The sequence below is a fragment of the Macrobrachium nipponense genome, chromosome 23, assembly GCF_015104395.2.
Source record: "Macrobrachium nipponense isolate FS-2020 chromosome 23, ASM1510439v2, whole genome shotgun sequence".
Lineage (NCBI taxonomy): Eukaryota > Metazoa > Arthropoda > Malacostraca > Decapoda > Palaemonidae > Macrobrachium > Macrobrachium nipponense.
Window position 1 is genome coordinate 10459524 of NC_061090.1, and position 27056 is coordinate 10486579.

The 27056-nt window shown below is 40.8% G+C and overlaps 1 protein-coding gene and 1 pseudogene across 1 annotated transcript in view; one reads left to right on the forward strand and one right to left on the reverse strand.

The window, feature by feature from the left end:
• The window catches only part of LOC135198609 (CLK4-associating serine/arginine rich protein-like), a 162916-nt gene that overhangs the window by 59620 nt on the left and 76240 nt on the right, over positions 1–27056 (reverse strand). The window lies entirely within an intron of this gene.
• On the forward strand, positions 3859–26967 carry LOC135195683 (CLK4-associating serine/arginine rich protein-like; annotated as a pseudogene).

Sequence of the window (27056 nt, forward strand, 5' to 3'; positions counted from 1 at the left end):
AAATATTAAAAGTTGGCAAAATTGTATATCCCTCAACCTCACATTTAAAACTTCAGTTATACAGCAACACTACTGCTTGAACTACAGCTACACCTCCATTACCACTCTCAGAGTTTCTAACTCTATCTGTACTGTTACTGGCTTTACTTTCTTTTTTCTTTTCGGAATTTGGATTCTTTTCTTTAATACTGGTAGCACCTTTTTCATCGGGACACAAAAATGACATATGCCAGCCTTTGCAGCTTTTACATCTGGAATTAAATCTGAATCTGCATTCTGATAATATGTGACTTGGATAGCCACACTTTGAGCAAGCACCCAGTTCCTCCAATTTTTTTCTTTTATCTTTGCTGGATAAAAAGTTAGACATTTACTCAAAAAAATGGCTTGGATCTTTGCCTATTTACTGCAAATGCTGCATTTTACCTACTTTAGAGTCAAAGAAACATTGGCAGCCAAGCTAGTAGTGTCAGACTTTTGTTTCTCTTACTTTCTTACTTTTTACCTTGTAAATATCTCTCACTAGCATCAAAGAAATTATCCCTAATTTCTGCAAGAGATGGCCTAATTTTGTTAGTTATGGCAGTCATATGACACTTAAATTTCTCATTTAAGCCATTCCAGAAGAAGAACTGAAGAAACATGTCAACATCAATATTTAAGGTCTTAACGCTTGCTACTAAATTGCTTACTTTCCCGATATATTCAAAAGGATCATCATCATCAGAAAGTTTTATAGAAGAGATTTGCTTTATGGTATTAAAAATTTGAATTTCTCTTGAGCCTAAAGCCTTCTCTAGCAAAGCTTTTGCATCAGCATAACTCTGACTTTGAACATCCAAAGTGTTAATTAATGTGAGAGCTCTTCCCTTTACCTGTTGTTTTAACAACAATAACTTATCATATTCTGGGAACTTAAACTTTGAAAGGGTTTGTTCAAATTCTACAAAAAACTTCCCAAGATCTTCGCCTCCAGTACTATTGAAGGTTGGTAAAGGAGCATGAGGACACTTTAACAAGGACTGATGTGACTGATTATCTATAGGCAGATGCCGAACCTGAGGTAAATTTTGTAAAGCGAGAGCGCTCTTGAATTTTAGTTTTGTACTGTTCACATGCATCAAGCTCAACTTCCAAAGCAGCTTCATCACAGTCAGTAGAAAACTTTGAAGTTTGTATTTTAGAATCTAAGTCAGATAATTTCGTGAAATGCTCTTCAAGCCTCAGTTTCAGTGTAGAACGTTCAATATCACTATATGATGAAAACTGATCCTTCCTATTGTAAATTTCAGTAACGGACTTTCTAACATATTTTCGTGATTTAATCAATAACTCAGTCATCTTGATACCAGTTTCCGTAAGAATATAAAGCCAAATAAAGTCAAAACGGTAATGGAAATATACGTAATCTTAAAATTTAACCAAGGAAATATAAAAGTTAAATTACACCTCGTCTGACTAGCTTGGAAGCGAACCAGCAGCAACTCTTAACAACCAACATCCTCAATCCTGTCACGGTCGCCATGAGCAGAAAAAATCACTTAGGACAAACGACCGTGTTATAACAAATATTTATTTGCAATACAGAAACTAACATCTGTAGATTCTAAATCAATTTGAGAAATATTTAAAATGTAGTTGGTTGTCAGTTGATGCTAGTTCACTTGGAGTAGTGACTGCTTCTGGTCAGCAAACCTAGAAGCATTGGCAATATACTCCTGTCCTAGGCTTTCCACTCCTCCTTGAGCCAGCCCTTATATTGGACTTTCATAGGATGAAATAGAGAATGGATATGATAATTCCATAGCCATCACTGAGGTCGCCTCCACAGTCATCAGACGAGGTGTAGAGTTAATTTAATTCTTCATGGTATTACGCTCAGTATTCATAGCACTGAACACAATGAGTCCCATCGTTGTGTTGTCCTGAAAAAATGTCCAGCACTACGACGAAGAATATAAATCCACAGAATATCCAAAGGTAAGGTGAGGTGAGGGAGAGTAAATCACTCCTTGACGGTTGGTGTTGGACTGCTTTTCCCTTCCGACCGTGACTTCGAGGTTCTTCGTAGAGTTGTTTGGCTCGGAATATTCAGAAAATTAGGTAGTTAGTAGTTATCTTTAACTCCTCTTTACTTTGGTTTGCACAACGAAGGTGAGGTCAGTTAATTAGCACAATTGTTTTATTTACAGTGATTTAGGAAAAATAAGCCTCAAACATTAATTGAACAAACCGGAATTAAATTAAAACAAACAAATTAAAGGAAACAAATTCAAAGAAATTATAAAGTAAACTACGGAGATAATTACCAATTCCAGGAATGTTTCTCCATGTACGGTAAATTCTCGATCATAAACAAAATTTCTAATCACCCAAAATAAAAAGCCATAAACTTACAAAATTTTATAGGAATAATATATATTTATATATTTTATACATAAGTTTTCGTTGATTTTATTTTCATTGGTCAGAAGTACAAATTTACAACTTGCAACTGGGAAGTGAGTTTGGTCAGTAATGTTGAATGTTTATGCAAAATCCTTTTAAGTAAAATTACATATAAGCAACCTTCATAGTTGTTCTTTTTGAGGTCATTTAATTTTATTAAAGCTGCTATTCGATGCTATTTTATTAAGCTGATTATTTTTACAGGTAAAGTCCAATAGTCTGGAATATCTGATAATCCAGAAAATTTTGAAATGGCCTTTTGCCAATATAGCTAATAAACTGGCACACTTTCACAGATGTATGAATGCCAACCAAGGGTCTTTTAAATCAAAATGAATAGATAGGTTGACTACGTACTATAAGAACATACATGGATTTTATATATGCAACTTACCAAGCAATTACAAAGCTTTAGTTTCACTGTCCGTTGGGAGTTAGAAATTTTGAAAATTTTGTGGCAGTGCTAGTATTTTAAAATAGTTTTGGCTAGGCAAGCCACCCTGCCCACTAATGGGGTAGAGAGGAACCAATACAGCAAGAAAATCAGTTGTTTCTGCAGCGATGACCAAAATAAGTACCTGTATATCTTTATTGTATGTTTTTTTTTTTTTTTTTTTTTTTTATGGTTGTTCATTATATCAGGAATGTTAGAATTATGATTTTGATTATTTAATGTTTCTCTGTTGGCAAATTATATTGTAGATTTTGGGTTTCTTTTGTTCTGAGGTGTTTTGCAGTTTATTAACTTAACGCTATTATAAGACTTTGCTTTGATATTAACCCATAGGAGCTGGGGTAATAAATCAGTATGCAGCACTCTAGGTTGGCAAAACTTTGAGGTCAGCTAATTTAAAAAGAAAAGAAAAACCACATCAATGGAAAGAGGAAGATATGGAAGTGAACATGGTGTAAGAAAAGAAATTTAAAAAAATTTTCTCTACCTTCCACAAGAAGTTGAAAATGACTATTTACAACCCCTTGTGTGCCCTCTTTTACAAGACAATCGTAAATTTTACGAAGTTATACATGATTTTTAAATAAATAAATGTATAAGATTTTTGTAAATTAATTAATAATTATAACTCACACATTATCAAAACAGATAAGAAGTAAAATTAGTAACAAATTCTGAGCATATTTGAAGTTTATATATAAATTTACTGAGAACAAATTTGAAATAACTATTTTGGATTTATACATGTTTTTTCTAATATTTCCTTGCACTTGACTTTGCAAACCATGAGTCACTCGTCGTCCACCCAAAACCTGTTATGGTTACTTGTGAGCATGTATGTCCACTAAGGGTTAAGGAAACAAGAAGTAGGGTGAGATTTCCTCAAGACAAGTAGGCAAGGATCGATCTATGCCCTTCTTGCACTCCTTCCTTCTTGCTTTTTTAGACTGTTCAGGATGAGGAAAGTGTTGGAAGTCTTTGCATTGTTTTTGGGATTTGCTGTTGGCAGTCACTTGTGTACCTGCTCTGTTTCCTTCATTGGAACCGATTATTTGAAGGAGCTTTTGGTTAGTTACAAAGTGACTGACGGACTTTCAGTGAGATTTGTCGTTATATTCACTGCTGCGTCTGTTCTTGCAGCCTACTCTTCACAGAGGCTTTTGAGAGAGGAGATGATCATGAAGAAGGGATGAGTTTCACATACCACTCCTCTAATTCTTCTATCTGCCTCTTATAGGTTTTTCACTCTAGTTTACCATTATTCTTTGGATACCAGAAGACAGTGAGCTTATGACTATCCCTAATAAATCCTGAACACCAGAGAGAAGAGTCAACTTCACTGAACTGTTGAAAGGTGGATCTTAATGTAAGATGGTCAGAGGACTGAAATGAAATTTTTGTTGTTGAAAAGAACATGTTCATACCATTCCCACTTCCTTTGGTCTGGGAGGTCATGTGCTAGTCTAATTAGACAAGAGGTGAAAGTGTTACCACTCATGCTGAAAGTTCAATACAGAAGGGAGAGAACAGCAGATGGAGGTACCTGAACCTAACCTCAGCAGCAACAGGGAGTTTGTAAGAAGAGGGAGAACATCAGAGTCAAGAAGAGGAGGAAACTCAGGTTAAGGAAGAATCCATAAAAAAAGTCTGCATGAGTGGGAATGGGCAGGCATTGAGATGAGACTTGAGGGATAAAGATGAGGCTGCTCCACAACTAAATAGATTGGCTGCAAGTATTCATCATCAAGCAAAGCACTGTGCAAGATGCCTGGCTTGAGGGGAAAAATGATAATCCTAAACAAGGAGACTACCAAGGATGATGATGTTGAGTTGTGATTCTGGTAGCACAAGGGAAGGAGTCTGTTGTAACAGTAAAAGAAGATTGAAAAGAACATTAATTCTCCTTGTCTAAGAAATAAAAGTAGAAGTGAATGTAAAGACAAATAGAGCACAAGGCCACCACCATCAACAGAACGAGAACTCACTAACTAAAAGTACTTACAAAAATAATTTACTGTCACTCTGTAAAAAGAAAAATATCTGAAAATCCAAGCTTAAATTTGTTGTACAACCAAGGGGAAGCACAACAAAAGATAGAGTTAAAACACTGATGCCCTTAGTGTAAGAAATGAAAATATTAAGATAGAAAGGAGTACAAAAATAGAAATGGAGTGTATAACAACCATTACCATACTGAAAGCAAAAACAATATTCATTGTTAATATGCAAAAATTAGGAATTCACTGAGCAAACTACATAAAAACAATATTTTTTCAGTAAACCATGTTCATAGTTCAGTATTACAAGTATAAAGAAATGTGCAAAAGAATTCTAAATCTAAAACATTTAAAACAGGAGATGCCAAGCACATTTCTCAAATTACTGGAAAAGTAATGAGAATCTTACATAAGGGCAAAATAAGAGAAAAGAAAAAAAAATGCAATTAAGAAAAGATACAATATGAATGAAAAGGACAAGAACCCATACTATATACCTCAGGGGAAATAGTGAGTGCTCACAGTGATTTCATTATAACAGTGTAATGCTGACGTAAAGGAAAAGTTGAAAAATGCAAATGCACTCTTAAACTCTATAACACATCTATGTGGGTGAAAATCTACACATGATTTGCTTCTGAATATGTGATTTAGAAAATGTAAATTAGAAAAATATGGATGAAACAGCATGATAACTGAGAAAGAACACAGTGTAGTCTCCTTAACACAACACATGTCCAATACTGTTGTAGCCACACAAGAAAGATGAATTAGTAGTTACCTTGCAATGGGCTGTGAGCTGGGCATACTTAGTGAGAATTTCCTTTTTTTTTCAACTCTACAAATTAGTGTGGCAGCGTCTGCATCTCATAAAATAAGGCTAATTATAATTAATGGGTTTTGTATAACGAAATGCATTAATGTCCAAACAAAATGTATTTAACCTAGATTATAATTTCATAATATTTTATATTTTTAATTGTGGTTTAACATATTTGACCAAGGTAATTCATGCAAAAAAATATAAAGAATTTGATTCTGTATGTAGTAGTTTCAAGTTTCAAGGATGGGTAAATATAGCACATTGGTTTGTGTTACCTACTTTATTTATTAGTAAAATCTATTATTGCAGAAGCAAGATCCAACACAGTTTATTCAATTACATGGCGTCCCGTCAAGATTCATTTGGACCCAGCTGTGCCTATGCAGCTGAAGCTCCAGGAAGCATGTAAGATTACAGTTTTTTTTGGTCATTCTCCTTTGTGGTTGTCAGTGGATCTCATGCATATTTGGAAGGAAGTTCAAATCATTGTAATGTGATATTTGTATTTCTTGAATTTTATATTAGATTCAGATGATGGTAACCAGGCTAGTGACCCTACACCTGTATGTGGTTGCTCCATCTTCTAACATAGCGGTTTTATTCAGGGTTTTACCGAGCAATTATTCAGCTGTAGGATTCCTACACACGGCAGACCAAACTTTAAATTTTGTACATGAACTTCCCTGACAGATATATACTTAGCTATAGTCTCCGACGTTCCCGACAGAATTTCAAATCTCGCGGCACACGCGACAGGTAGGTTAGGGTTTTTAGGTGGTCTCCCCCTTTACCCGGCCCGCCTGGGGTGGCGGATGTACGAACCACTCCCGTAGCTTGTCAGATTTTTCTCTGTCGCGGGAACGATAACAACTGTTGTCGGTTCCTCTCGATAGTTTTTCGATTCTCGCTTGCCAGGAGTTAATTTGGACTTCGGTGGGACGTATTCGCATTGTTTGGCTTGGCATACGCTGATTGTGGACCGGTTTGATTTTGATTTGGATTTTCTTTAACGATGTCTGACCTAGATTCAGTAGTTAAAACTTCAGTTTTGTTTAGGGTTTGCGTGAATGAAGGATGTAAAGTGAGGTTGCCGAAAGCTTCGGTAGACCCCCACACGGTTTGCATGAAATGCAGGGGAATGAATGTTCTTTTGCTAACCCTTGTAGTGAATGTAAGGGATTGAATGAAGAAGAATATAAGGCCCCGCACCGAAGCCGAAGATTCGCCTTCGGAGGCGGCAGCTCTGAAGCCACGATTCGTCTATGGATCAGAAGATTCGTCAGTTGGAAGGTAAGGAGAGTGTTAGTGATCAGTGCAGTGTCCCCAGTGTTGTGGAGGGTGCGTCTGACCGGCTCCTTAGTGCCTCTAGGCCTAGACCTCTTCCAGACTCCCAGTTCCAGTGGAGTAGGAAAGTCGAAAGCCGCAGGAGGGCTAGGGAGAGCCCCCACCGGTCAGGCGTTCCCCTCGGCAGATCCTGAAGTACGCTCCCAGGCTGCCTCGGATCGCTACAAGAAGGAGCTCCTACGCCAATGCTTCTCCTCTTCGTCGTCTCCCTCTCCGAAGAGAGGTTGGAATTCACCCCGGATGCGTCGCGCCCGTTGAAGAGGGCTTGGCAAGGCTCCCTGCAGTCCTTTGGCTTCTAGTCCGGAGGTTTTCCTGGAAGAATCGTCGGTGGAGGCGAAGAAACCCAAGAAATCCTGTGATCGTTCTTCTTCTCGCGCTCCGCGCTCGGCGCCTGCTTCCGAGGAAGAACAACAAGATTCTCCTACGAGAGTACTCGCGGGACTTCAAGCTCAGATCACGGCGCTAGCAGACTCTCTAGCAGTTAGATCACGTAGGAAGAAGGACGTTTCTCTTCGATCAAGAGATCTAGGCGCCCGCTCTTCAGAGGATCGTTCTCCTTCATATGGGGAGGTTTCGTATGAAGGTGGGGGCTCGCAGTGAGCGCCCTCGCTCGCGTGAGCGCCCTCGCTCGCCTGGCTCTCTTTCGATTTCAAGGCGCCAAACATCGGTAGGACGCTCTATGGAGAAAGAAGTTTTTTCTCCAGATTGGATTCCCGCTTCCGGTAAGCGCACTGCACCTGCTCATCACGCTATTTCTTCAACTCCCTCGCGTGAGGACTTCTCAGTAGCCTCGAGATTTAGAAGGCGCCCTATACAAGTAGGCGTTCTTCTTCCAGATGCACTCTCCTCGAGTGTCGGATCGTGACTTCTCTCCTGACAGGCATCTAGAGTCTGGTAGGAGTCGTGTGCATGATAGACGGCCTACTGTTAGCGCTCCCCGCAAGGTAGGCGCCAAGAGCCTACTGCACATAGATCTCCTAGTAGGCGCTCGTCTCTTTTAAGGCGTCATACTCATGATTATTCTCCTAGGGGCAGACAACAAGAGTCTTTCAAGCGCCCTTCTCGTGTAGGCGCTCTCCCGCTTCTAGGCGCACTTCTCCCTGACGTTTGTCTCTTGGTAGGCACCAGGAATCCCGGAAGCGCCCTTCTCAAGTAGGCGCTCGTTAGTTTTGAAGCGCCCTTCTCCTGAATGTTCACCCGACTTGTTAGACGTCAAGAGTCTCGCAAGCACCTTCTCCTAGTAGGCGCATTCGCCTTCCAGTCGAACTTCCGTTGATCGTACGCAACTGGACAGGTATGGAGAGCCGCGCAAGCGCTCTGCTCTCGATAGGCACTCTTCTCCTGATAGGCACTCTTCTCCTGGCAGCCGCTCGCCTCAGGATAGGCGCATAGAGTATAGTAGGCGCTCGCCTCCTCGTAAGCGCCCTGTGGATATTTCCGAGGATTCTCGGAGTAGGAGCCCTACCTCTCCTTCGGCTGAGATTCCAGTATACCTCGAAGAGGGAGTCTCATCGTAGACATCCCAGATCTTCTCATCGTTCTCCAGTGGATGTGAACTCTTCTAAGAGAGGGCGTTCTCCAACTCCGTTCAACTCGTACTCGGATCCTCCTACCTAAGGATCTTCCGTCACAAGGATCTTCCGCGCTCGCCTCGACAAGACGTCCTAGAAGGTTCGGATGAGGAACCGAACACTTCTGCTGCTGTCTCTTCTTACAAGAAGCTTACAGAGCTACTTTTACAAGTTTTTGGGGATTCCCTAACTCCTACGGCTCCTCCTCCTCCTCACTCACTTTTTTCAACGGCGAAGACAGCGAAGAGTTCTTCTTGTGTGAGGATGAAGCCAACTCTTCAATGAAGAAGGCACTGAGGAGTTTTGGTTCCTGGATGGCTTCCAAAGAAGAAGCGGGGAAAACGATGTTCGCTTTTCCTTCCTTCGAAGTTATCAGGACGCGCGGGTTTCTGGTACGAAACAGGAGAGCCCTTAGGATTGGGTCTACCGTCTTCGGCTGATTCGGATTTTTCAGCGCTGGTAGATTCGACAAGGAGAACTGCCCTTAACTCTGCTAAGACGACTTGGGCAATGAATGAATTGGATCATATGCTCAAAGGTATGTTTAGAGTGCTAGAAGTATTTAACTTCCTTGATTGGTCGTTGGGAGTCCTAGCCAAGAAAATTGAAGTGCCAGAGTCAATTCCGCAGAAGATCTTATGTGTGTTTTGTCTTGTATGGACAAGTCGGTAAGAGACGGAGCGAGTGAAATCGCCTCCCTTTATGGGGCCGGGATCGTGAGAAGAGGTCGGTTTATTTTTGGGTTTTTTGTCCTTCTAACAACGTCGGTCTCCCATGCTCAGAGGTCTTCTTTGCTTTTTTGCTCCTCTGTTCTACTCAGTTGTTCCCGAAACATCGAGTGCAGGACATTCCGAAAACATCGAGTGCAGGACATTTCGAGGTCACTTTCGGCCAAAGCCACCCAGGACCTTTTGGCACAGTCGGCAAGAAAACCTCGCCCTTCCTTCCCTACCAAGGCTAAGAAGGAAAAGGCAAGTGTTCGAGAACCCTTTCGAGGGGCATCTTCATTAAGAACCTCTACGTTTAGAGGTCGTAGACCTTCAAGAAGGGGTAAGACTTTCGCCAAGTCTGTTAAAGCCCCCAACAAATAACTTGCAAGTCCTTCAAACAACGGTGGGCGCCAGACTCTTAGAGTTTGCAGAAGTCTGGGCCCAAAAAGGGGCAGATCCTTGGACCCTGTCTATTTGAGAGGAGAGGTTACCTCATCCTTTCGTCGAAAGACCTCCCTTGACGACCATCCCACAAGGGAACTGACGGCCAGGTACAGAGACCCCATCATGAATCAAGCTCTCCATCTAGCAGTAGATCAGATGCTGGAGAAGGGGGCGATCGAACTAGTGACAGACCATCCTTTCATCGGGCTTCTACAACCGCCTTTTCCTAGTTCCAGAAGTCCTCAGGGGGATGGAGACCGGTGTGGATGGATGTAAGCGCCCTGAACTTCTTCGTAGAAAAGAAAGAAGTTCACGATGGAAACGCCTCTTCAGTGCTGGCAGCACTTCGTCCAGGGGACTGGATGGTTTCCTTGGATTTACAGGACGCTTACTTCCACGTACCGATCCATCCTTCCTCGAGGAAGTTTCTCAGATTCATGATGGGAGGGAAAAATTTTTTCAGTTCAGGGCTCTGTGTTTCGGCCTCTCGACGGAACCCCTCAAGTGTTCACGGGGATTTTGAGGAATGTGGCTCAATGGCTTCATTTGAAAGGGGTGAGGATATCCATTGTACCTCGACGATTGGCTAATAAGGGCCATTCAGAAGATCGTTGTTTGAAGGACTTACAAGTAACCTTAGAATTGACGAAGGCTTTGGGACTTCTCGTCAATTTCAAGAAGTCGTCACTAATTCCTGAGCAAGAGTGTGTGTATCTCGGGATACAGATGAACTCTCTGAGTTTTCGGGCTTTCCCTCTCAGGAAAGGATAGCCCGAGGATTCGAGAGAGTTAACAAAACCTTCTTAGGGAAAGAAGTATGCACAGTGAGGGAGTGGATGAGTCTGCTGGGGACGCTCTCCTCGCGTGGAGCAATTCGTTTCCCTAGGAAGGTTGCACTGAGACCGCCTACAATCTTTTCTCATCGGAATTGGAGTCGTCGTTCTCAGGATTTGACGTTCTCCCTGTCGTTATCCCAGGACATCAAGAAACATCTCTTATGGTGGACAGATCCCAACCTCTTTGCGAAGGGACTGTCTCTTCAATCCCAGATCCCCAACCTGGTGTTGTTCTCCGACGCGTCGGACACGGGGTGGGGGGCAACTCTGGGAACCAGCGAAGTGTCAGGTACCTGGGTGGGGGACCAGGTAGCCTGGCACATCAACAGAAAGGAGTTGATGGCTGTGTGGTTGGCTCTGAAGGCTTTCGAGCCCAAAGTCAGAAGATCGGTAGTGCAGGTCAACGCGGACAACACTACAGCTCTGGCATATATCAGGAAACAGGGGGGGACGCATTCCTTCTCCCTATACGAGACAGCAAGAGACCTTCTTCTGTGGGCAGAAGAAAGAGGAATCAAGCTTCTCACCAGGTTCGTGCAGGGAGAAAGGAAGTAAGAGCAGATCTCCTCTGCAGGAAAGATCAGGTCCTTCCCACAGAGTGGACCCTTCATCTGGATGTATGCCAGAGCCTGTGGAAGTTATGGGGCAGGCCACACATAGACCTCTTTGCCACGTCAAAGAACAAGAGGCTGGATCCTTACTGCTCTCCGATATCGGATCCAGAGGCATTAGCAATAGATGCTCTTCTTCTAGACTGGAACGGACTCGACGTCTACGCGTTTCCCCCTTCAAGATCCTGGGGCTAACCATCAAGAAGTTCGTAGAGTCCGATTCAACGAGAATGACCTTAATCGCTCCCTTTGGCCGGCCCAAGAATGGTTCACAGAGGTACTGGAATGGTTGGTGGACCTTCCAAGATCGCTCCCGCTAAGGAGCGATCTACTCAGACAACCCCACTTCGACAGGTACACAAAAATCTCCTCGCTCTCAGTCTGACTGGCTTCAGACTGTCCAAAGTTTGGTCAGAGCGAAAGGCTTTTCAGCAACAGCTGCTAAAGCAATCGCAAGAGCGAGGAGACCTTCCACCGTACGTGTATACCAGTCAAAGTGGGATGGTCTTCAGACGTTGGTGCAAGAGGAAGAACATTTCCTCTTCCAGTACCTCTGTGACCCAAATTGCGGATTTCCTTATTTTCCTCAAAGAAGAATGTCATCTGCTTGTGTCAACTATTAAGGGATACCGCAGTATGTTGGCGGCGGTATTTCGGCATAGAGGCTTAAAGATATCCGATGATAAGGATTTGCATGATCTTATTAGATCATTTGAAACCATTAAGCGTCCTCATGTAGTACCAAACTGGAATCTAGACGTAGTTCTACAATTCCTTGGATCGTCTAGATTCGAACCTCCTGGCTTAGCCTCTTTCAAGGATCTGACGAAGAAGGCCATCTTCCTTTTGGCCCTAGCTACAGCTAAGAGAGTGAGTGAGCTCCAAGCTATCGAGGGCAATGTAGGGTTTAAGGAAGATTCTATGGTGTGTTCGTTTCTTCCAAATTCCTTGCAAAGAATGAAAACCATCATGGCCTTGGCCCAGGAGCTTTGAAGTTCGTAGTTTATCTTTTCTTAGTAGGGGAAGAGCCTGAAGAACTCTTTGCCCTATGAGAATTATGAAGTATTTCCTTAAGAGGAAGGAACAACTTAAGGCTAATCAAGATGTGCTTTGGTGCTCTGTAAAGGACCCCACTCGGCCCATGTCGAAGAATGCTCTTTCCTTTTTTCTGAGAAGCCTTATTACAGAGGCACATGTTGCTTGTAAGGAAGAACATTTTAAAATACTGAAAGTGAAAAAGCTCACGAGGTGAGAGCACCATTGTCGCAACTTCGCTTGCATTCAGAAAAAATATGTCTGTGCGGAACTTGATGGAGGCGACTTTTTGGAGATCAATCAGTTTTCGCAAACCACTACCTACGTGATGTAAAAATCACATATGATAAATGCTTCGCCTTGGTCCTTTCGTATCGGCGGATTCGGTGCTGGGGCAGGGAGCTGAAACTTATCCTGTGTAAATTTTTTATATGTTACCCTTTATTTTATATTGTTGTTTTTTGGTGGTCTGAAAGAGGTTGCAGGAGGCACCTCTTTTTGTCGTAATATTAACCCTTTGTATTTTGGTTAGGTGGTCTGGTGGGTTTTGGTTTTGGCTCCTTGCAGTACGGTAGTGGTAAGGATCTGTTAGGTAAGCGGACAAGGTCCCTCTAACAGTATCCGACTTGGATTCTACCACAATAGGGGATCACATATCCCAGTGGTAGATCCGAGAGTCTTTCAGCATCAGGTCACGTCCTAGCTGTAGCTCTCCAGGCAATGCAGACTCAGAGACAGTATCTATGAAGTCTTCATCCTGAAAAGGTGAGAACCAAGGTTGTTATATCCTACAACATTAGTTGTTTCCCGTCTTACCTGTATTATTTAGCTGTCTCTTACCCTCCACCAAGGGTGCCAATCAGCTAAGATATATCTGTCAGGGAAGTTCATGTACAAAAAATGATATTGTTAAACTACAATAAAGTTTTGTACATACTTACCTGGCAGATATATACGATTAATGGCCCACCCAGCCTCCCCTCAGGAGACAGGTGGAAGAGAAAAATCTGACAAGCTACGGGAGTGGTTCGTACATCCGCCACCCAGCGGCGGGTAAGGGAGACCACCTAACCTACCTGTTGCGTGTGCCGCAAGATTTGAAATTCTGTCGGGAACGTCGGAGACTATAGTAAATAGTATATCTGCCAGGTAAGTATGTACAAAACTTTATTGTAGTTAACAATATCGATTTTCATAATGTGTAGATAACCAGTTACCGATCACTTCTGGTAAACAGGTATAACGACGTCACACCTCTCAATTGGATTTTTCACTGCTCCTGAGGAACATCAGTAGTTCTCGGACCTTCTTTGTCATCATTTGGATGGTTTTTTGGCTCTCTGGATATTGGTGACATACAATTTTGTTGTGGTTATTGATTTTTGTCAAAATTAGCCTAGCTTATTTTGTCTATTTGCTGCCTTTTTTGCTTGAATATGTCGGATTCAAGCACATGTGGAGTTAGGTTTTGCGCAGATGGCTGCAAAAGTAGGTAAGTTAAATGTGTATATTCTCATTCTTGATGCACTAATTTTGTTGGGGTAAGGAGTGTTCGAGGGAACTAAGATGTTCTGTATGTCAGGACTGGGGAGAAATGGAAATTAGCATTTCACATATTGAGAAAGTGTTGTAAGATAGGAAGAGAAAGAAGCCCTTCGACTGATAATAAGGCTAGTGTAGCTTCTTCGCCTTCCCGTGTTAGCAGAGACCTCTACTACTGCTGCTTCTATTCCTGGATATCTCCCATTCTCAGTCCTCCAGTCCCTTCACTTCCTACTGCTTTGTCAGCTTCCCATCTTGCGTTTTCTGATACCATTGCCAGCCTTGAATCAAGGTTCAAGAGTAAAGTTATTTGGCCAATACTATGGTGGAGATAGGTACTACCTCCATGGAATTGTTCATGGAGAAAAGTGAGGTAAAGAGTGTCCATGCTGGTGTAGTGCAATCTGAAGGGATGGCTGTCCGTCCCCCCAGTTATCCTAGACAAAAGTCACTGTCTTACTCCCCTGCTATGGAGAAGACATATGGGAGGTCCGAGGGAGATTGGCGGGGCTTTGCCCTTGTGCAGTCACTCCCTCTGTCGATCCTGGAATGTCATGTCAGGCATCGATTGAGCCGTTGGGAAAGCTCTTTTATTGTGCAGTTATCGTTGGATTCCAGTGGTTCATCTCCTCCAAGTTAGCATTGGTGACATAGTTCCATGGCCTCTCGCCCTCTTAAGAGGTCATCTAGAGATACGGTTTCCAGTCCCTGCCTGCCTTGTAGTCCTACTGTTTCGACTCGTGGCACAGCAGACTCAACTGAGGAGCGACAGGTGTTTGTGCTGACTAAACGAGCAGTTCCCTCTCAGTTGACTCAACAACCTTCGACTATGAGTCTAAAGCCTGCTTCTACATCACTCGGATCTGTCCCAGCAGGAGGATCCTGCTTTGCCTCCATTTCGACAGCACTTCAGAGAGTTCTTGTCCTTCTTTAAGGGTAAGATGCCGCTGTTGAAGAAGGAAGAACCGACCCTGTCTCCTGTGTCTGCAAAGGAGGAAGAGCAAGAGCAAAGAGCAGAAGTTAGAACAGGACTGACTCAACTTCTGACAGCATACGCTTCTTTAATGAGGTTTCTTTTGGAATTTTTTCTGGACTGTTTCTCTCATGCCACTCCTAGTTCACCTCAATTGACCTTCCTTTTGAAGAAAAAGAAACAACTGAAAGATCGCCATCCTAAGTTAGTTCTCTCCATTGCAGCTGGGAAGGCTCTTTGCTTTGTAGATGAGTAGCTGTTTATTAAGAGAGAACAAGGCAAAGCGTCTTTCGCCTTCCTTCATAAAGAACCGTTACCATTTCTACGTAACTGGGGAAGCTTCTTCCTTGGGAGTATCTGCCTCCTCCCAGGGGGACTTCTTGGGCCTGGTGGACTCAAATAGGAGAGCGGCATTTTCAGCTGCGAAGACGTTCTTTTCTTCATCAGAGATTGACCTAGTTTCCAGATTGCAAAATTAAATAACTAAAGCAGCCTGACATCGCTGCCTGACATCGCTCAATTAGGTAAGTGATGCCGATGTCGGTCCGAATCTGATTCCCATTTTGTGTCCAATTTTTCTTTTCTATGATATCATAGTCAGAATGCATTGAACATCCAAAATTGGCTAATAAATGACTGAATTATACTGAATAATATGCAGTAGTATACTGTAGGCTAGGCTACTGTATTCATAAATATACGTACGACTTATGTACGTACATGATAACCCTTTAACACCGATTGGACATATGAAACGTCGATATAAATTGTCTGTTGGGTGCCGATGGGACGTATGGTACGTCGATATAAAAAAAGTTTTTTTTTTTAATTCGCGGAAAAATAGTTATAGGCCTACTAGGCGAAAACTTTTGAATCATGCGCCTTGGGGGATGCTGGGAGCTCATGGATCAAGGCGTTGTTTTGTTTACAATCGTTACGCAGGCGCACAGGCGCAAATTTCTTTCTTATCGCACTAAAAAGTATCAGCAACACATCTCAGAAATTATTTTGTCACTTTGACAAAATTTATCACCATTTTAAATTAGCCGTTACATGGAGTATTATATATGAAGATGTGTGAAATTTCATGTAGAATACAACTAAAAACAACTCATGGTTGTAGCTTTTATCAATTTTGAAATATTTTTATATAAATAACGATAAGTGCCAAAATTTCAACCTTTGGTCAACTTTAACTCTACCAAATGGTCAAAAAATGCAATTGTAAGCTAAAACTCTTATACTCTAGTAATATTCAATCATTTACCTTCATTTTGCAACAAATTGGACGTCTAGCACAATATTTTGATTTATGGTGAATTTATGAAAAAAAGAAAAAAAAATTTTTCTTTTTCTTATCATCCACCGCGGTAACTCTTCCGAAAAAAATATAAATTTTTTTCGTCGTTCCGATTGTCGTAATGTTTGCACCATTTTAAATTAGCCGTTACATAAAGTTTTATATATGGAAATGTGCGCAATTTCATGTAAAATACATCTAAAAACAACCCATGGTTGTAGCTTTTATCAGTTTTGAAATATTTCAATATAAATAACGATAGTGCCAAAATATCAACTGCGGTCAACTTTTTGATTCGACCGAAATGGTAAAAAAATACAATTGTACGCAAAAACTCTTTTATTTTAGTTAATATTCAATCATTACCTTTATTTTGCAACAAATTGGAAGTCTTTAGCACAATATTTTTGATTTATGGTGAATTTATGAAAAAAAAAAAATTTCCTTATGTCCGCAGTAACTTCCGAAAAAAATCAGAAATTTTTTCGTCCGATTGTCGTAATGTTTGCACCATTTTAAATTAGCCGTTACGTAAAGTTTTTATATATGAAAATGTGCGCAATTTCATGTAGAATACAACAAAAACCACCCATGGTTGTAGCTTTTATCAGTTTTGAAATATTTTCTTATAAATAACGATAAGTGCCAAAATTTCAACCTCGGTCAACTTTGAACTCTACCGAAGTGGTCGAAAAATCGCAATTGTAAAGCTAAAACTATTACATTCTAGTAATATTCAATCATTTACCTTTATTTTTCAACAAATTGGAAGTCTCTAAACACAATATTTCGATTTATGGTGAATTTATGAAATAAACTTTTTCCTTATGTCCCGCGCAGTAACTCTTCCGAAAAAATCATAAATATTTCGTTTCTGGTTGTCGTAATGAGTTGCACTATTTTTCAATTAGCCGTTACATAAAGTTTTTATATATGAAAATAAAAGTGTGCAATTTCATGTAGAATACAACTAAAAAACAACCTATGGTTGTAGCTTTTATCAGTTTGAAATATTTTCATATAAATAATGATAAATAGAAAAAATTCGTCCTTCGGTCAACTTTAACTCAACCGAAATGGTAAAAAACTGCAATTGTAAGCTACAACACTTACAGTCTAGTAATATTCAATCAATTACCTTCATTTTGCAACAAATTGGAAGTCTCTAGTACAATATTTCGATTTAAGGTGAATTTTTGAAAACTGCTTTTTTTTTTTTACATCTGTGCATTACGAATTCATACATCATTTTGTGATAATATTTTCTTGTGTTGCCTTGATTGTTTACAAGTGTTATATACCAAAATGATCGTAATTAGTGTACAATACATCGAAAAAAAAATAACTTGTTAGCTTTAACCGTTTTGGTCACAGTGCGATTTGAATACAATTACAGTGGTACCTTGAGATACGAGATTAATTCGTTCCGTAACCGGGCTCGGAACTCGAAAAACTCGTAACTCAAATCAATTTTTCCCATTTAAATTAGCTGAAATGTATTTAATCCGTTCCAGACCTATGAAATATACCCCCAAACCATCGTAAATAATGAAGAACGAAAACACACATATAAATGTAGAAATATAGTACAAAAAAAATTATACAGTAATATATTTAGTAATGAATAGAATTAAAGTAAAATAAAGAAAAGAAAAAGTTAATTTAATCTAACCTTGGTGACAGTCGCGTGCGGGCGGCTAAGGGAGGCGAGTAACGGAGGGGGAGGGCTGGACGGCTACATTAGTCCCGTTACGTAAACAGAACAGAAAATGAAAAATGAACATTAAAATGTAAACTAAAACTGCAGTTTCACTTGCGCTTTTCTTGTAAGTTACGGAAAGAAGTTTGCTTTTGCCTCCCTTTTAGTAGTAAAAATGTTAGGGAAATTTAGCAATGAATAACAAAGTTACGTAACACAACAAAAAGTTAAGAACACGTAATCTTACCTTGCTGACAGGCGAGTGCGGCTGGCTAACGGACGAGTCGAGGTGGCGGAGGAGGAGGAGGAGGAGGAGGAGGAGGAGGGACAGGGAGGGGCTAGTCCGTTACGTAAACAGCATTTTTTCTAACACAAAATGATAACATGTTCCAAAAAGTTAAACTAAAACTGCATTTACATACTTATCTTTAATAAAAATTTGCACTTTCCTTAACCTAAATTTGAAAAAATACTAAATGCACTTTAAACAACTTAAAACTGAACCTAAGCGATTGTAAGTTTAATCAGCACTTGTTTTCTTGCCTTTTAGAATCACTTTCGGCACTTTCATTTGCGTTCTCTTAACAAAAAATTTATCCAAAGAGCTTTGCTTCTGCCTCCCTTTTAGAATGTTCCAAAAATGAGTCAAACAAGTGTCATTAAATAACGCTGAAGCACTACTAGTCGAAACTTTTTTCTGGATGTTTCTGTTCAATGAAACTCGAAAGTGTTTCCCACATTGCTAACATGTCTTTAATTTGACTTGTAGGAATCACTTCCTCCGGCTCTTCCTCCCCTCGCTACTGCTACTAATCTCTTGCAGGGCCTTCGTATGTTTGCATCACCTGCAGCTCCTTCAACTCCTCAATTGAGAGTTCCTCTTCATGTTCCTCGATGAGTTCGTTGACGTCGCCCTCAATCTACCTCCAGACCCATACTGACTTTCCGAGGGACACAATCTCCTTCACCGTTGCTTGGGGTTCGAATCCTTCGAAGTCCCTCTCTGAAACAGCATCGGCCATAGCTTTTTCCATGCCAAGTTCAAGGTTCGTCTCGTTACCTCTTGCCATGCCGAGTCAATGATACGTAAAACATACGACGATATTGTAATGCTCTTTCCAAAACTCTTGAAGGGTAAGCTTGGTGTTCTCTGTCACCTCAAAGCATCGGCGGAACAAGTGCTTTGTTGAAAACGCTTTTTAAAATTTGCAATGACCTGCTGATCCATTGGTTTGCAGGATGGAAGTCGTGTTGGGTGGGAGGTAGAGGACTCTCACAAACTGGAACTCCTCGAGAATGTCATCTTGAAGACCAGGTGGGTGGCTGGAGCATTATCCAAATTAATAAGGCTTTCAGTGGGAGGTTATTCTTTTGAAGATATTCCTTCACTGAAGGACCGAAGACGAGGTTTACCAATCTGTAAAGAACTGCCGCGTAACCCATGGCCTTGCATTCGCGCGCCACATTACGTGCAGTTTTTTCTTTCAGAATTTTGTGTGACTTGAACGCTCGAGGATTTTCAGAATGGTAGACTAGCAGTGGCTTTACTTTACAGTCACCACTAGCATTTGCACAGTGCAAGGGTCAGACGGTCCTCATGGGTTTATGGCCTGGCATCTTCGTCTCCTCTTCGGTGATGTACGTCCTCCGTGGCATTTTTTTCCAAAATATCCCGTTCATCGCAGTTAAAGACTTGTTGCGGGATGTAGCCTTCCTCCTCAATAAGCTCAGCGAACTCGGCGATGTACCTTTCAGCTCCCTTTACATCGGCACTCGCAGCTTCGCCATGCCTCACCACCGAATGAATGCCACTTCTCTTCTTAAAATTATCGAACCACCCACGACTTGCCTTAAACGTGTCTTCTGCTCCCCTTATGAAGTTGATGCCTCTTCACCTTCTTCAAATCTGCGTAAATAATGCGAGCCTTTCGCAAATTATACTCTCGTCACTGTATCTCCCGCTAGTTCCTTCTCTTTCAACCATACCAAGAGCAGCTTCTCCATTTCTTCATGGACATTTGTCCTTAATTGCTACAAAATTGTAGTTCCTTTAGCTGTTTTTGCACTTTTGATGGCATCCATTTGCTTTAGGATGGTACAAATGGTCGATGTGCTACGTTCATACACCCGGGCCAGTTCCATCACTCGTACACCACGCACATGTTTTTTATTATTTCTCGCTTTACCTCTATCGGCAGCATTCTCTTCTTCTCGCCACTCTCCCTTTGCATGTACTTCTTTGGCCCCATGATGGTAGGAGTAAAAAAGTTCACTAATTTGTGAAAAAACAGCGAAAACATGTGTACAGCTCACAAACACAACTTAAATCTGTTGGTCACACATGCGAGTGAGCTCGTGGGATGCTCCCAGCTGATGCTGCCCGCGAACGCCAACTAGCGGTGGCGTCCCCGAACCAACTCGGATCTCGGGACACAGCTCGGGTCTCAAGGCAAAATTTGGACCGAATTCCACCTTGGGTCTCAAAGCACTCGTATCACAGGACGCTCGTATCTCGATGGTACCACGTATATATGAAATTTTTTTTTTGCGCTATCATATATCCCATTATTTATATATGATAATGATTTTTTTTTTTCATTTCTGATGGTTGCATACTAAACTTCAGGCAATGACAAAAAAAGGAGCCAGAAATGAACTCTTAATCTTGAAAACTAGCGTGCTGTGATTTTTTGAAAAAAGACATTTTTTCCGCTTCGGCGCTCACTTGCGAACGCTGCCGGCATACGGGAGACGATTTTTATTATACCCCTTCGGCGTTAAAGGGATAAACATCATCATCGTATGTATATCGCGAGGCAAACTTGTTAAATGTTACTCAATTTCTATTTGTACTGAATTATTATAAGCAAAATGTGCATTGAATCTAGAGAATTTTGCTGAAATTAATAATGACTATGCCATAGATGTATAAAGTATGCTACCCTAGATGTAAAGATGGTACTGATTACCCTAGGGTAGGATAGGCTAGCCTAATATTCTTTCGGTAAATTAACATTGGCCGACTTCCGTCTAAATCGATTTACGAGTGGTTTGGTCGGAACCAATTGTGGTCGTAAGTCGACAACTACCTGTATTTCTCCCCGGTGGAAGATCCCATGTTTTGCGGAACAGATGTGATGTTGCATTCGTGGAACGACTCCAGGTGTATGCCTTTCACCCCTTCTGGATGATCCATCAAGTTTTCGTAAAACTGAGAAACAGTTCAAATACTCGGATGACTCTAATTGCTCCATTCTGGACGTGGAGACCTTGGTTTCAGGACCCCCTGGAGATGTTAACAGGACCTCCAATACTACTTCCAGAGAGGAAAGATCTTCTCAGACAGCCACTTCAACTATTTCCACCGGAACCTCTGCATGCTGAAGCTAGCTGTGTGGAGACTGTCAAGGAGCAGCACGTCATGCAGGCCTCTCTAATGCAGTGGCTAGACAACTCTCGTGCTGTCTGAGATCTACTAGGAAATTGTACCAAATCAGATGGGTGATGTATAAAAAATGGGGGCAGGAAAGAGGGACACAGCATTTCTCGCCCGACAGTAGCGAAAATAGCAGATTTTCTCCTGTTCTTAAGGAAGAGTAAAGGATTGTCGTATTCCATAATCGCAGGTTATAGGTCCATGCTTAGCAGCACATTCAGATTTCACCAACCAGACTTATCGGACAGTAGAATTTTGCATGATCTTTTGAGATCAATCAAGATAGAATGACCGATCATTCCGCTTTGGGCCCCTTCGTGGGATTTTAGTCGGTGGTTTGAGGTTTTAAGCTCTTCAGCTTTCGAACCGTTAGTCGTTTAACGCTGAGAGAACTAACAAAGAAAGTGTTGTTTCTTGTCTCTTGCCACGGCGAGAAGAATCGGAGAGATACAAGCAGTAGCCAGGTCAGTCTTCTTCTTGGGGTGAGATGTTTCTTTCTTATCTTCCAGAGTTCGTAGCAAATTCAAAGTGTCTTTCCTAGAAGAATTCGTAGGGGGGCGATGAGTCTGAAATGCGACTGTGTCCGGTACGAGCCTTAAAGACTTCTTTGTCTTGCACGGAGAAGCTTGTTCCTCATCCCAGAATGCTGTTTGTGTCTCCCAAGAACCATCTAGATCCATCTCGAAGAATGTTGATAGTTTCTTTCTGCGAGAACTTATTTCTCAAGCTTCTAGTAATTCGCCTTCCTTTTCGGATTCAAAGGGTAATGTTTCGCAACCTAGAGCGCATAGTATAAGAGGTATGGCTACCTCGTCAGCCTTTCTCCGGAACTTTTTGGTGTCGGCGATTCTACAAGCAGCAACGTGGAAGTCAGTTTCGGTATTCACGTCAGTTTTTCTGAAGGACGTTCAATTCTTGTCGGAGGAGGGTTCTCGCTTGGCCCGTTCGTCGCGGCAATACAGTGATACAATAACTTTGTTAGCATTAGGATTATAATGTTTGGATTCTGTTAGTGTTGGTTTTTAAAAATTGGTTCGTCTTTCTTTCGGTTTCTTAATTAGGTTAGGTGTCCTGTTAACGGGTTTGGGTTTGTCAGGTAACATAGGTAGGTTGCAGAACTGGATAGCGGTGGCTACGCTTCGCAGATGCTCAGCGGGCAGTGAACAACGGGATCCAAGGACCTGCTCTTGCAACTTTCCTCCACACAATGAGAGGCTAAAATAGCCACATGGGAGGCTTCAAATTACTCTGCACATGAGAGGTATACAGTACCACATGGGAGTTAGCATGACATAGACAAACCTGACTTACGAGGCTGACGTGAGGTACTCTCCCCTCTGGCTTCTCATCGACTGAATAGAAACAAATAAGTTAGTTTTATATACTTTACTTACAGTCAGTAGGCAATTACTGAGTTACCAGCCTATGTTCGTAGACAGTCAGGCTGAGTTAGATTGTTCCTTCCAATGAAATGTTAATCGGGCTAATTCAGGTGTTCAGGAATTGTATTGCAACATGAAGTTTTTATTATAAAACTAATATTGTAATAATTACCTGAACACCTGAATGATTCCCACCCTCCTCCCCTCCTCAATTAGTTGTGATTGTGAATGACGCAATGGAAGGGTAGGCCAATGGCAGCCGGTACGTACGGCAGCGTTGCTAATGGTTCTCAGGTAACTCGGTAAACAGTTTACCGACAGCGTTGGTAACAATGTCAGTTAATTACCCAATTGATGGGTAAGTTTATGAGGATGCTAATTCAGGTGTTCAGGTAAGTATTGCAATATTAGTTTTATAATGAAAACTTCATTTTGCTACAAGAACCGAACTGATTCTGATAACAACAACATTATGCTTGCATTTCAGTCAACGTATGCTAGTAAATAATTACCGTAGTTTTGTTACAAATTATGTCAAGTAGAATAGGAATGATATATTTTTACATTATACGTTTATTTGCTATGGAGAAAATATTGCCTGGGAAATATAGTACTGCTAAATTTAAGCTGCATTTGTAGCTGAAGCTGAGAAAAAAAATGTTCACACTGCTAATGACCATAAATTATTGTGCATCAGTAACATGGATGAAACTGAACTGCAAATATAGTGGAGAAAGAAGTATTTGACTAAGAAAAGGATGGGCATGAAAGAACAGATTTTACTGCAGTTTTCACGCTGATAACATGAATAGGTAAAGCTCATATGATGAAATAGGGTAAAAATAGCGAAAGGAATCTGTTGATTATTTTGCACAAAAAAACGTGCTCCTGGCACCATCTATTAACAAAATGAAAATAAATTTAGTTTACAAGAAGACGTATTTAAGTCGTATTTCAACTTGAAAACACTTCATATAGTGAGACGTAACCATGTCCCTTATAAATAGTTTCTAGAGATTAATTTACGCTAAATAGAAGCAAGAAAAAATCTCTGAATTAGGTTAAATGTAGCAAAATAGACTTACCTCTGTCAGCTGATTTTTTCAAACCAAAACATGATCGGTTTCATTATAAATTATAGTACAATAGTAATATAAGACTGCATACAGTATTATGTTGTACAGCGAAGTAAAGGATAACTTTTTAAAAGGGACAAGGAAAAGCTGCATATTTATGTTTGTATTTTATCAGGCTGTCTTGGCCCTTAGGCTTAGCCACCAGTAACCAGACAGCAGTGCTATAAACCCTATGTAGGGTAAAACCCAGTTATGAATATATTGAACAAGCGCCTGAAAACCAAAATGCCGGTAACTAATACCAACGGTAACCAGGGCTGCCTGTACCTGTCTGAAATCTTATGCTACGTAAATCTGGCACTGCATCATACATTGTGTTTAATTCCAGTATAATGGTGAGGCAATTAATTTTTGTAAGTTTATTTTGCTCTTCACAAAGGATGCCCTGGCGAGGTGATGCAGATTCCATGATAGACCGTTTTGATGTTAGGGCTCATTTGGATGACCTGCCACCAACTTCAGTCACCTCACCTAAACTTACTCCAGAAGAGGATTGGGAGGAGCGTCAGGCAAATTATGAGCGCTATAGGATTCTCATTCAAAATGATTTTCTTGGGAGTAAGTAGTTGGGTTATTTGTTGACATTTAGAAAGTAGCAGCTCACAGATTTTATTTACACAATAAATCCAGAACTATCATGTTAAAAGTTAATTGTGATTTTTTCAGGGATAGTTGAACTTCAGATTTTGTAGATATTCTTTAGTGTTTTTGAGTGAATTCATTGTAATACTCATAAATTTGATTCCATAGAATAATGGTAGTTAAGGGTTTGACATTCATAAATATCACCTCTTCTTATGTAGCATTTCACATTACAGTTAAAGAGGAGAAGTTCCTGCATCAGATTAGACTGGAAGAGCAGTTTGGTCCAATAGTTAACAAGGCAATTGAAGAGGAGAAAAAAGCCTTGGCACCTAAGAAGGCTGCAATTGCATTCTCGTATACAGAAGAACTTGAGGAAGAGAATGAAGAAAGGCCTGGTTCTGCCAATGCTGATCCTTTGGTAGATGGAGCAGAGGAAGTGGTTGCTGAAGGATCAGACGATGATAGTGATAGTGATATTGATTTAGGTGAGTCAGTTTAGCCATTGCTTTATTTTCTTCATCAACTACTTTTCTCCTTGCCAGCTTCACCTGTTAACAGTCCAAATACACCAGTGGGCCATAGACAATTCAGTGGAGAGCTAGTGGCCAGGTACATTCCAGGCAAAAGGCATGTAGTGGCTGACAAGGTAAGTTGGCAGAGACAGATTCGGGGAACAAAGTGGTCTCTGCACCAGGAGATTGCGGACAGGCTATTTCACTTTTGGAGGAGGTTCAACAGAAAATTAGAGGTCTACTGTTTGGTAGTTCCAGAGTCTTTTGCCATGGCTAAGAATGCCCTTCAACTTCCCTGGGACAACCTGGACTTATATGCCTTCCCCCCTTTTTTCTTGATCCATCATGTTCTGAACAGAGTGATGAGGTCCCGGAATCTCAAGATGACTGTAGTAGCTCCTTTATGGCTGCATAGTAACGAATGCAATACTGAATGTTGTATAAAATAGAATAGATAACAGAGACAATTAGGATTGTACCTGATAAAAGAGTTACTAGGAAAAAAAGGGAGCAGAAAGACCATGTTATGGAAGGGCAGGCTTTGGAGGAGGTAGAATAGAAGTTTCAGTTACTTAGGTGACTTATTGGATAATCAGGTTGCTAGTGAAAGGGATGTAGGAAAAAGAAAAGAAACATCTGGATAAATTAGAAAGAGATTTCTTTGCTATTAGATAATAAGATTAATGTATGTATTAGTCAAGATAGCAAACTTATTAGACAACATGCATAAAGGGAGCACTTCTCTTTGTTTTGGTGGCATTGGCTCTTAAGAATAAAATTGTGGAGATACAGAAAAGGGTAATATGATCCCAATAAGCTGGAGCTTATTGGGATCATATTACAATTGTAGTTGCTCCGTGACCTGGTATAGATGCCAATAGTCCCTGGATCTCGCAAGTGTAATTTTAATTCTACCGGTTTCCAGCTTGGCGCTAGTAAATCCTAATATTAAGACCGAAGGTTTGTTAGTTATGAAAAATACAAATTAGTTACAAATTTGGTATTTTTGAATGAAGTTTTCAAGTTGGAGCAAGTTAAAGAAGTGGGACATGTAGGTATGAAAAGTTGGAAGGGAACGAATGAAAAGTCAAGTTGGAAAGCATTTCAGGTGGGATTCAAAGACCATGGCAATAAATTTTTAATACCATCTGCAGTGTATTATACTGGTAGAAGATAGTGGAGAGAACTCATTATCTAACCCCATATTGTAAGAGAGTTTGTGAAAATATTACCAATGGTAGTAATGATGCTTATGACTCTCCATTGCTTCACTTAAAGCGACTTGCTAACTTCGGATTCAGTGAACCGTATTAACCACACAATGTAATTTTTAAGGAATATCAGAATGAGTAAACCAAATTTGTTACTATTCATATTACTGTAATAATAGACATCAACTTTGTACTTTTTAACAGATTTAACAGTGGATGTGATGTCGCTCTCCAACACTCAGCAACAGGAGATGAATCTTTCGGGAGTGGAGTATGGCCTCAACCAAGAGGATTTCATGTCTCTCATAAGTCGTGATCTTCAGGAAGCTGAAGAATTGAGGGTAGCAAAGGAACACGAAGATGAAAAGGCTATGTATTCAGTCAGTATTGGATGTACCTATTGTTCAGTGAAGTTTGGACACAGTGACTGTTTTTACAGTTTAACCTTTTTGTCACTTCTACCCATTGTTTTGATACATATCTTTTAATTTTGATGTCTGATGTTCCAGGGTCGCAAATCACGGAAAGAAAGGCGTGCATGAAAAAGAAAACACATGGATCGTAAATTTAGCCCACCAAGGTATGTAGAGATAGAGAGATTTATGTAACTTGGGAAATTATATGAAATAAAAAAATTCAAGATTTGTAGAATCATTTATTAAATAAGATTTAATCATGTCAGTTGGTTTACTTAGGTATGTACATAAAACTGCAACCAGCGCAATTTAGTCATATTAGTTATTGTTTCAAATAATTGTTCTTTTCAGTTATGCTGCTAGGGCAAGCCCTACTTATGCACCCTATCGGAGGTCGTCATCTCGTTCCAAATCCCGTTCCCCAACACCACCAGCTGCTGGGACTATAAAGTTCATCACTAGCTTTGGTGGAGAATCTGATGGGGCAGGAACAGATGGATGATTGGTGTTACAGGTGTTATTATCTTACCAAGGAACAGCGTTCAGCTCGTGATCGGCGTAAGACTCTGGGATCAAAAGTCAAGAGAGACA